We start from the raw sequence: 12,401 nt of genomic DNA on the forward strand, positions 1-12,401 counted from the left end.
GAAGTTGAGCGGGGAGTAAACACAAGAGTTCCCGGAAACTTTCAAAACAAGACAGATAGCTGGCTCTAGATCGGGGCTTCATCAGTAATGGCTGTGGTAATGAGAAACAAACAAATGTTCACAAAATGGAACAGCTAATTATCCTTTTGGATATTTTTCATGCAGTATTATTACTACTGTTACAAACATTCTTCTTATTGTTTTTGTTTTTGTGGTTGTACATCTTTCATGGCAAATTTCTTTAGATTGATTATTATCAGTTTGCACACTACAGGCCACTAATTACAAAAGAGCCCATCCATCCATCCATCCATCCATCCATCCATCCATCCATCCATCCATCCATCCATCCATCCATCCACAAGCATGTTTTTGCACTGGGGAGGAAACTGAAATACCCGGAGGAAACCCACACACACACACTCACACACGGGGAGAGCATGCAAACTTTGAACTCATGGCCTTCCCGCTGCGACATGAGATCAACTGTTTTATTACTAACTTGGTTTTTTTTTTAAGAACAATGTACAAATGCACAATGTTCTGTGAAGAAGCAAGTAAGTAAAGTAGGAAAAAAGTGAAAATTGTCAAGTATATCAGAAGGTATTCAAGGTGTTTCTATCCATTTTTATTCAAGTAAAAAAAAAAGTCTAACTTTCCCAATTGTAAGCGGTTTTAGTTAATAGTCTATGTTTCTTGCCAATTCTGAGGTCATATCACAGCTGTCAAGATTTATCCCTATACCACAATTTGGAAAAGCCTCTTTTATTTTGAAGCAGAGTTGTGGTTGCTCTAACTCATTTCTGATTCCTTCTGCTTGACACACCTCCTCCTTATGCTGCTCCTCACTCCTCACTCCTCCCTTCTCTCTCCAGTCTCTCCAGTTACTCAGAATAGTAAGTAGGCTCCCCATCCAGGCGTCAGCTTGAATCTGAAACATATTTAGAGTCCGATCTTCAAGTTACCCCATTAGTAAATGGAGGGAAAGTGTTTAAACAGAGTCATAAATCCTACACATCAGGATGAATCCACTGATAAGGTCAGGTGTATCTCTTTATAGCTTTTGCGCACACTTCAGTCAGACTTCAGAGAATGAATGCATACCTTATTTATATCATTTTAGTCATTCTTTATTCTAAAAACCGATAACAGCTAAGAATTTCAACGATCCGAGATATAGAAAGAAAGTGGTTGGACGCAAGATGCCACAAATACTCGGAAACCACTGAAAGTGAATGTTATGGGAAATTACACAGTACTCGGTCCTTGAGTGGAAAAGAGTAAACAATTCCTTGTGTTTCGTATTCTAAGCGGCCAGCCACTCCACCTTTTAAAGTAAATAAACACTTAGAGACAGAAAGGGACGCAAGCAGACAGACGGGTATCGTGAAGGCATATCAGAGCTGAGCTGAGATTCAGCTGGGAAACTATTAATAACCGTACGTGTGAGAGGGACACAAACAAAGAAGAAACACAACTGTAGGAGGGAATAAATGGATGGAAGAGGAAGGAAGAATTCAAGTGGGACCAAACAAAGGTCTGGATTCCTCTGTGACACATTGTGTCCAAATACTTGTATTATTCCAGGAAGACATTGACAATAAACACACCCTTCCCCTACCCAATACACACACTTTGAAGCTAAACATTACCAATACAGTGCAGTCAGTGATTTGGAAGCATTACAATACCTCTATCTGACCTAATCTCGTGTAGAGACAACTACATGGAGTAAACTCCAGGTAACAGACAAGTACAAGCAATTAATCATCGATGTGGCTGGTGAGTCACCATTTCTGCACTTTCTTTCAAATTTAAGTGGTGGTTTTGACAGCAATGATCATTTATGTCAGTGGCCAGTTGTTGAGCGTTTGTGTTAAAACTGAACTGCATCATGATTCATTCACACCCTGCTGCTACTGCAAAACACACATGCAACATTAATTTCTCTGTGGGTTTTTTTTTCTTTTTTTGGGCACCGCCCCTCCAGGGCTCAACAAGTTCTCGCATGAATATTTGTGGCCCCCGAAGCTCATGGTCACCGAACCTACTCTGAATATTGCGACGGGTGGGAGTTCTCTTCTTCATGAGTGTACGTGTGTGTTTTCCTTTCTTGGCCTGAGCTGTAAATCAGTTGGATGCACACCATATATCCCCACCTGGAACAACTTGGCAGGGGTGTAAAGTGTGTGCGTGAGAGCGATGAATAGCTGAACATGCATGTTCACTGAGCAGTGAGTCTGAATGAAAGGTGATTGCTCACCATTTTCCATGGTGCAATGCATTGCTTTCTGCAACAACTGACTGATCTGTGTCAAACACATGAAGTCATGTTTGGGTCTGACATCGTGCTGAAATCTGCAGACCTTGCAGGCTGTTTCCACCCAGCTCTGCTTCTTGTCAGCGCCCGGTCTCCACTGTCACTATCACCATGTCAGAATATGCAACCTGAACGGTGACCTGTTTCTGCTCATCTTTACATACCATAGTGCAGGGATGACAACTGAAAGTCTTTTAAGAGAGGGGAAAAAGTGCATGAACACACACACACACACACACACACACACACACACACACACACACACACACACACACACACACACACACACACACACACACGCGCATTAAACTTGACCTTTTTGCTCTATCACTGGAGCAGCACATGGGCTGGGAGGACAGGAGGGGAAGTGAAAACAGCTCGATGTCATTGAGGCAATGGAAGACTTTACAACATTTTATTCATCAGAGCTTTAATGGGTGTGATTGTGTGGATATAAAAACAATAAACAGCACATCTTTTAGGAGGGAAATGGAAGCCAGTAACACTGAGTTACTGCAGCTTCTACAGGCTCTCATAACTTTGGCCCATAACAGCAGGCGGGTTGTAATTACCCATTAAAATTTTGGCTGCAGAGGATTTGGCCACATATTCAAATGCCACTGTTGGTGGTTTAGCAAATTCCACACATCTATATTTGCCAGTGATTCCCCCTTTCTGCCATGTCTATGGTATGCGAGGTTTGGTTTGCAGAAAACCGAGGGCTTTGTGCAGATTCGTGGAAGAAAAGTAGAAGAATCTCCTTCACGTGACTGAAAGAAATTGCTTGACACAAGCATAAAAGACGGATGAGGAAAGGCGCGTATTACGGGAAAAGGGTTTAAAGAGAGGAACGGGGATGATGCAGGTGGATGAGTAAGATGGATCCAAAGGGATTTTGGATGGGATCCAAAAACAGAGACACACTTGAGTCAAATTTTCACGTAGGCCTTCCAGGCAAATGAGCACAGACAGCATGTACAAAGACCAGAACACTGTTGGCCTCCTGCACTTCTGACAACACGCATAAATAACAGCCATTAAACTAAAAATACAGATAGGGAAGTTGGAGGGACTTCCCATCACTTGGGTGTGCAGAAGACCAGAAGTCTGCCAAATGCCCACCAGCTTCCTGAGCAGCACAGCGCCCTCCGGTCGTGCGTCAGTGGTACTTTCCTTCCTCCAGTGATGAGCATCCTGTGTGTATCCACTATTTGTCTTGTTGTTGTTTTTTTTAGATGGCCGGAGGCATTTCTAAAGGCTTTAAAATTTTGGAGCATCCTTTGTTGGAAGAAAAATCCAACAGCAAGCGTGTAGCTTTAACCTCTGACATCAAAGGAGGAAAGAGAGTATTGACGCAGGCGGAAAATTATTCCATCTTAATATATTTAAAGAGACATTGATTTGGCAGTGAGCTTGTAGCTTCTCAGGCAGCGGTTCCTAGAATTTTTTTAATAACTCATAAACACACAAATATCACCTCTAAGAAAGGCAACCAATGATTTGCTAAAACATGACAGTGAAGCCAAGTGCTGCTGGGTACACCATCTTTCAGAAACTTACAAAAGCAGGAACCTTTAAAACAAACTCAATAAGGAGTTGCCCAAGTCTGCTTAATAGGGTTTTATTTGACATTTGCAGGTTTTAATGTTAATGACCTCAGAGCAGGCAAACCCTAGTTACCTACTGGGAACTCTGGTGCCCCCCCCCCCCCCCCCCCCCCCCCCCCTTCAGAGCAACTACGGCAGCAGATTGTCTGTCTTGTCTTTAGCATGGGGGTGCTTGTTCTAACCCCTGAAAAAATATGGTTCGAGACCTCAAATGAAACCATGCATCATTATTTGCAGCCCAGACATGTTTATGCAGAGACCAACCTCAGATTAACAGGATACTGTATAAAAGAATAATGGTAAGCCATAAACAAGTTATGAAATGAATTGGGCTGGTAGTTACTGTACCTGCAAAAAAACTGATAATGGCAGTAGCAACAGCAATTATTTATATTTGCTGAGAAACAATGACATGAAAAGCTAAATATACAAAAACAGTTTTATTGATCAGAACAATGACAAATAACATTCTGGCAAGGTGAGGCAACTTTATTTGTGTAGAACGATTCAGCAATAAATAAAAAGGCTGTACATCTGGAAAAAAAACAAAGAACAAAAATCATTAAAACATAAAAATATCAAAAAGAAGATAAGAAAAAAACAGATGTTTGTTTGTTTCTCAGTTTAGGGAACAGAAAGCAGATTCGAACCAGGAGTCTGGATGGTTCATAAGAAAACAGAAGATCCAATATGTATACTGGACTTAAACTATTCAAATATTCACTATTTGAGGTATTCTGAAGCCAGGGCTCTGAGGGACAGGAAGGAAAACAGTGCAAAGGCTTGAAAACTAAAGTGGCTTCGTCCTTTTTTTAAAAAATATTTCACAAAGACTAAAAAGACACCAGCATTTTGTTGTAGCTGTCTGATACATTTGGTCTGTCTGTCTGTCTGTCTGTCTGTCTGTCTGTCTGTCTGTCTGTCTGTCTGTCTGTAAGACCAGTAAAGAAAGGCATCACAGTTGTCAACTGAAGATAACTGCACGATTTAGTTCCTCTAAATGCAGCCCTTTAATGTTTGCTATCTTTATCAGGTTAGATTTGTTTTTGCGACCATCTAAATATGGTTGGTGGTCAAACTCCATCACCACACCAAGGTTTCTGGCTTTTTCCTGGCTTATAAAACTCACAGATTGAAGATGACTGTTAACTTCTAATCTTTCCTCTTTAGTTCCAGAAAATACTACTGTAACGCCAGCAAGTCGCATAATACATAGATGCCTGAGACTTTGCTTTTGAACTTTGACTTTATCAATACGTCATTCAACTACAATAAAAAACACAGAGTAAAGTCCCAGGAAATGCCATCCCATAAGTCTTTGTGCTATCCCAACAGCACCACCGGCATCCCACAGCCGCCACCACACTATTTTACTTTTGCCATTTTTAAGCCGTAAAAAGATTGGGCACTTCCAAAGGTCGACCTGTTCAATACACTCAAGAGGCATTTTTACTGGACTAGACTCTACTGGTTAAAGAGTGATGTAAGTCTGAGTTTCATCTGCATAGTTATGAAAACGCATTTTATTTGTATCCAGTCAGAAGAAATGTGATATCGGCTCTTGCTAAACTAATAACCAGGTGAGATAGGTAGATAGGCCTAACTTAAAACTTTAATGACCAGATTAGAAACATCAACGATCAAAACCACGACATTAACATGAAAAGACATGAAACTGAAATACATCAGGAACCATGATGAAATCAGACGTGGGGAATCCCAACAAGGGCCTACAATATCTTTTGTACGGAGAGATGAGCCATGTCACCAATTTTTATATAGATTTTAAAAGTCAAATGTTTTAGCTGATTCTGTTGGGGGAATGTTTGATGGACTAAACCAGCCACGGGTAGTTTAGGTCATTTTTAATTGAATGTAGTCATTTCTAACCGTACGCTTCGTGTGTTTGTGAACAGAAACCGAACTCTACGCACCCCTGAATCTGGCAGTGTAAGATATGGCCTATAGGCCTAACTGTTGATATCACTCCGTGTTCCAAGAATTCAAGACTTGACTGCAATCAAGGAAACGCTCAATCTCTGCTTTTCCTAAACAAATATGACAAGTAACATTAAACACAAGCAACGGTTCTGTTTCAGCGGCAGGGCCGGGTGCACACAGGATAAGTCAAACTGAATATTTAACTTTGCTCAAACGTCTGCTTACTATCACTGAGTGAAATAGGTACAGCTAGAGTCATCTCGCTTGATAGAACATCTGTTTCACAATAATCAACAGCCGAGCGAGTCTCCACTTTGGTGAGGCCAACACCCACTGCAAGTTTTCCACAGTAAAATGTCACAAGCTGCCTCTGGCTCTGCCAAGTTGGGTCAATCGTTGTTTTGCTCCATAGCTGGCTCGGCTCCTTTTGAGAAGTCCGCTCAGACAATGGTCTTATTGTGCGGTGGATATGAAAGAAGACTTTATTTATAGATAGCTAGATAAATGTACCCATCTTTTTTAAGGCAGTGTTTGTACAAACTGACCAGGGCAAGCTGGATAAATTTTTCCCAAAGATGACTGCCTGACAGTACAAGGTCAAAAGTTAGAGTGCATTGCAACACCTGAGGTGAGAAAATACACTATGATTTATGACGGAGGTGCCTGACAGAAGATTTAATGGGTAAATTTAACAGCACAGTAGAGACCTACTCCAGCGGCATGTGAAAAGCTCACTAATAATCCCGAAGTCTTCTGGAAGGGCTCGGCTGGGTGCTTGCAAAATGTCTAAATCGAGGAGCCGAGAGCAAAGACCTCTGCTTTGTTGACGATGGCTCGGCAAAATAAAAGGGAAATTCCATTCACAGCCTCAGTGTGCCCCCAAGTGCTCTATTGCACTCTCTGAAATGAAGGACATCCATCCAAAGGCACATAACTGCTGAAAGAAACCTCCGGTGCTGGCCATAAACCGAGAACTACTAAAGTCCCGCTTATTCAGAGACCACATGAGAAAGGTCAGTGGTGGTGACTCATGGATGTCAGAGCCCTCTGAGCGCTGGCTGTCTGTGGGAAGAAGGGTGGTGGAGCACAGTTGATTAGATGTAACAGGCGTTTCTCACACATACAAACAGACAAAACACAATTCTGCACTGTGCTCAAAAACTCCCATCAATCCTGTTTATGCCTTTTACTGTCCTGTCTTGTCATTCTGAGCTTTGTTTTCACGCTTCCTCTCCGCTCAAGTGTTTTTAATAAAGAGAGCCTATCATTGTTCTCCCTCTTTTACACCCTCATCCTTTTGGCTTGTCATCCAAAGTGTTTTTTGGCCACAGCGGACAGCAGCTGGATTCTCCATTCTCTCCTCCCTTCGTGACTCCTCGCCCACTTTATTTGCTCCTCAGCGGCCGCAGTGCACTTTCTCCTGAGCCGTTCCCGCTGCCTCCCACCCTTAGTAACCTCATGTATACTTTAAAAACACACAGGCAAACGAGCACACAGACGCACAGGCCCTCACATGTATGCCGACACAGACGCACACGCCTCAAAAGACACACACACACACACACACACACACACAGGGCCAATGTATATGTGTACAAAAGGTAGCTGAAGTCATTTACGTGGTATGTCGGAAGGTTTAAAGAAGTTGTGTTGTAATTACAAGTGCATCCGCAGTGGTATCTGTTAGGGCAGGTTGAGTTGGGGGGAGGATCTGGCAACCTATCAAAGCTATCACTGGGGCAAACCGCCCCCTCTCTTGTATCTGCTTGCATGAGTGCACAAATCCAAAAAAAAGAGAGATCGCATACAAGGGTTCACATATTGTTCCACGATTTCTTGTACTGCAGCCATATCAGGTCAGGAGAGGGTGGAAACAGTTGTTCAAGTTCTTCCTCCAGCACTGCACCAGGTGTGGCAGGCAACCTGTAATGACACAAAGATGACAACCTTGCTGTCCGGCTCCTCCTGCCTGTTAACAACATCACCTGTCATCATATATCCGCTGCCTCCCCACTTAGAGTCTGCACCTTTCACTTCGAGGCACGTCCAGTCAGAGTTACAGCTCCTTTTTGTTATCTTTCTCCCACTTCCTGCTCTTTCTTTTTGACTCTCTCTCTCTCTCACACACACACACACACACACGCACACACACGCACACACACGCACACACGCACACACGCACACACACACACACACACACACACACACACACACACACACACACACACACACACACACACACACACACACACACACACACACACACACACACACACACACACACACCCTCTGGACCGGCCCACAGGTCATACAGTCCCCTCCTGTCAAGTGTCAAGGTGAGAGAAAGGAGAAGAAGCCTGACATTGTCTGTTAGTGATATGGTATCAGAGGGGAGAGAGATGGGAGGTGTGTTGTGTTTGAACATGTCTGGCTTGAGCCTTGCCTGTCTGCCTGTCTATTTTCCAATGAGTAATCCATTGTATGGGTGAACACACACATACACATGGCTCAAGTACAAGGAGGAAGAGGTTTTTTTAGCCCCTGGCTGATCGATGGGTGACGGGTGAGACAAGAAGACTGGCGGTTGGGTTAGAGAGTTTGTATACTTATTCCTCCCAAAAAAGAAAAAAGAAATGGCTAAAGCCTCTGAGGCTTGGAAAAAAAAAGTTCAATATTGGTTAATAGTAGCTACTCAGTTGTTTTTTTTTCATTACACGCAAATTGGAGCGCAAGTTTAATTCAGTCTGTAAAAAGTTTGGGGGTGTTTCTTCTACATGAAATCTCCTTTTGATATTTCCTTCAGATGGGTCGAGAATGAATGTTGAGTTTTTGGTTGTTTTTTTTAAAGTGGTCATCATAGGAGTCCATTTTAGTTTCGTCATCTGTGGTTTAGCCAATCCCAATCAAGGTAGGCCCTCCCTTTGACACTGCCACAATTAGGCAGCTCTGCTCTGACACATGGCACCACGAGAGGAAGTACTTCCTCCTCTTCTCAAGATGGGCATGTGTGGGTGGAGCCAGTCCAGCTCACACAGACACAGCAGATTCTGAATGCAGTTCTTATGATCCAATATTCAAATGGCTGAAAATCAAGGAAAAACTCGATTTAGGGCAATAAACTTTTAAAACAAAGTTCTTGGACCAACGAGACCCATGTGAAAGTGTTGAAAAGTTGCAAAATATTATCCCTTTAACATAACAGAGGCTTCACCAGAACACAGCTAAGCAAAAATATGACACTGATATAATAAAGTCTTAATCATCATAATGTGGCCAGACATAAAACACTGAAGACAAGACACCACAAGAAATGGCGGATTTATAACTGTTAAAACCTTAATGACCAGATTAGAAACATCAACACTCAAAACAACCACATCAACATGAAAAGACATGAAACTGTAGTACAACAGGAACCATGATGAAATCAGACGTGGGGAATCCCAACAAGCGCCTACAATATCTTTTATACAATGGGGTGAGTCATGTTCAAGCCTCTGAGGCTTGAAAAAAGAAAAAAACATTGGTTAATAATAGCTAAAGTTTTACACGCAAATTGGAGCACAAGTTTAATTCAGTCTGTAAAAGTTTTGGGGTTGTTGTCTTTTTGTTTTGTTTTTTCCAAGATTAAATCTCATTTCGACATTTCATTCAAATGGGTCAAGAATTAACCTGTTGTTGTTTTTTTTAAGTGATCATCACAGGTCTCTGTTTTTGTTTTTACTTTTGATAATGCAAAAGTGACTCGTGACTGTAATTTGTGCAACAAGAACCCAACAGAAAGACAACAAGAATGAAAGAGGTCAAGGACATTGTGCGCGACTGAAAACCAAGTGAATTAGCTAAGTCAGGCCCAACATGGTGTGCAGGTGTAGCGTGTTCTAGTGTGCAGTGCATTTGTTATGCACAAGCTAAAAGGGAGGACTGGGGCCAGATTTAGCCGAGAAAAAGACTCAAAACTGGCTAAACTGTGAGCCTCAGCAATGTGCATGGTGAGAGGAGTGGCACTGCTCCATCCTGTGTTCTGGTACTTTCTAGCATGAATAAGTCAGCAGTAGTTTGCGAGATCGTACATATGTGGGTTAATTACCAAGATTCACAAGGTAAGAATCACCACGGATCAAATCTGTTGCTCAAACTCAAAGAGGCAGAGCAGCCTGGGTGGCCATCCGGGACCGTAGAAGCACCAAAGAGTCCCATCTCACAGTCAAACAGCCGCCAGAGCAGCACACACCCACACACACGGGGGACAAGCGGTGGCAAAGGCCACCAAACAGTCCCCCAACCCCGTTGACCTCCCAACCTACTCACACTTGACCCCACCCATCCCTCCCACTCTCAGTGCGATCAGAGGCTGCACAGCAACACGGGCGACCGGATAGTCAGACCAGGCACTACCTCTATGGTGGGGCACAAAACCAACTGGGGGTCAACTATAGACAACAAAGGACAACAGCCCCCAAACTATAGCCCACACAAATAAGAAACAGACGATAACAGTATTTGACGCCTCCAGAAATTCTGCAATGTTGTGAACTATGTGACAAAATGATAAAATTTTAATGTTTTCAAAAAGATATATGGACTTATGTCAGCGCCATACATACTGCCGTACTCCCTCAGACACACATAATTTGTTTCATCCTTGTCCTCAGAATCACTAAGGAAATTGGAACAACATGGCAATATCTATCAGACAGATTCACTTTTTACATTTCCTCCATACTTCGTTAATTTCACAGTTACAGATATCATGTTGTTGTTTTCATATGCTAATTTGTTTTTGTTTTGGCGGCTTGGTTTCTACTTAACATGTGTATTGCGTTCAGCTATTTACTTCTGTAGCTCTTGATTAACCTATCAATCTTTATGTATGTAGTATTGTGGTGGTAACAGTTGGTTGGACGAGTGAGGTGGAGAAAAAAGCCATTGTGTAGACAAGTTGATTTATTCGAATTGGTCATCCATCGATAAATATGCTCACTTTATTGTGTCGGGCTGGAATGTATACCGGGCATCAAGATGCAATGTAGAGTACATCTTCGAGCACACAACAGGGCTATTACACTGAGACATGGAGAACATGCGAAGCCACCAAGTTTGAGCCAAGAACTTCCTCCTATGAGCCCCACAGTGTTACGTTAGCTCAGCTTGTAATTTTAGGAAAGCGTTTGGGAACTCAGGAAACTGAATGTAGTTTTGATGTTAAGTATTTCCCTATTCTTCATTGGTAGTATTTCATTCGTTCACCTCAAGTGTGTCATCCAAGAGTATGCTGTAGTGCTCTACAATCACGGCATTGCAAATGCAGGAAATACTCTTCATTATTAAAAGGTACCTCAACAGATGTTCAAGCCACTTGGATGGCACCTCTCATCTTCAGCCCCGAGGCAAAAGCATTCTTGATTCAAGAACAATCCAACTTTTGATTTATAAGTGTTTCCCATATGATGCGCTGATTTCTACTTGGAATTACGTGTATTCTTAAAGCATGGAAATAACAACAGGTACTGATTTATTTATTTCTAATCTTTCCTCTTGTGTTAAAACTTTTCTGCAGATAAGTACATTTGTCTAAGAAATGTCATCCTTGTTTTTTTTGCACTATTTTTCTTCACTTGTTATTGACTGTGCCCAGCGAGGTCATTAAAAAAACAACAACAACAACTACCACATTTATGCAAGAATATCCCCAGTTGAAGTCTGCGTTTGGGATCAGTTTCTTTGAGACTTTTTTGAAGCACGTTGCTATCATGAGTATAAAAGTGGTTCAAGCATTACAGCTCTGTTTTATCATTTGATGTGTTGCTTAATAAAAACAACTTTTAAAATGAATTGTGCTTAGTATTCACTTCATGTAATTTACATGACATCTCAACTTTTGAAATTGGTTTGTATAAAAAACTAAAACCAAATAAACCTGAGCACTGTTTGTGGAGTGCAGGTGTGCAAACACATTGGCTGAATTCTTATGGCAGAAGTTAACCTCCTATTATCTTTCCTATCACTGCTTTTCATTACATGTCGGGGCAAGCTGTAAAGGTCAACTCTGTAAAATGAGAATTACAAGAGTCAGATTGGACAATTCTTCTCTCACAGTGCGTTTGGATAGAAATAAATAAATAAATGTTGTGCCAATTATTCATACAAAGGATTTTCTCATATCATGATCACATTACACAAATATACAAATGAAGGGTTATTTATGATACACCAGAGGCTATTAGGTAGGTGGTGTAAACAGGATGCCTTTCAGAGAGACATAAATCCAGCTCATGTATGGGCTTGACAAGACCAGGATGTGATTTTGACAAAGTACCCTCATGGTACGAGCTCTTCCTCCTGGTGGACCTGCTGCATCCATCCTTGCACATGTTTCCGGTGTTTGCCTAGATTTCTTGTCATTGCTCAGATTTCACATGGATTGGTGTTTTAAATGGGTTGGCAAGGACACGCGGTAAATTTTGAGCTGATTAAGCAGATGGGAAGGGAGTGGGAGAGGAATAGGCCAACAAGGCTGAAAAACAGAATTA

Source organism: Lipophrys pholis (assembly GCF_963383615.2).
Source record: "Lipophrys pholis genome assembly, chromosome: 8".
NCBI lineage: Eukaryota > Metazoa > Chordata > Actinopteri > Blenniiformes > Blenniidae > Lipophrys > Lipophrys pholis.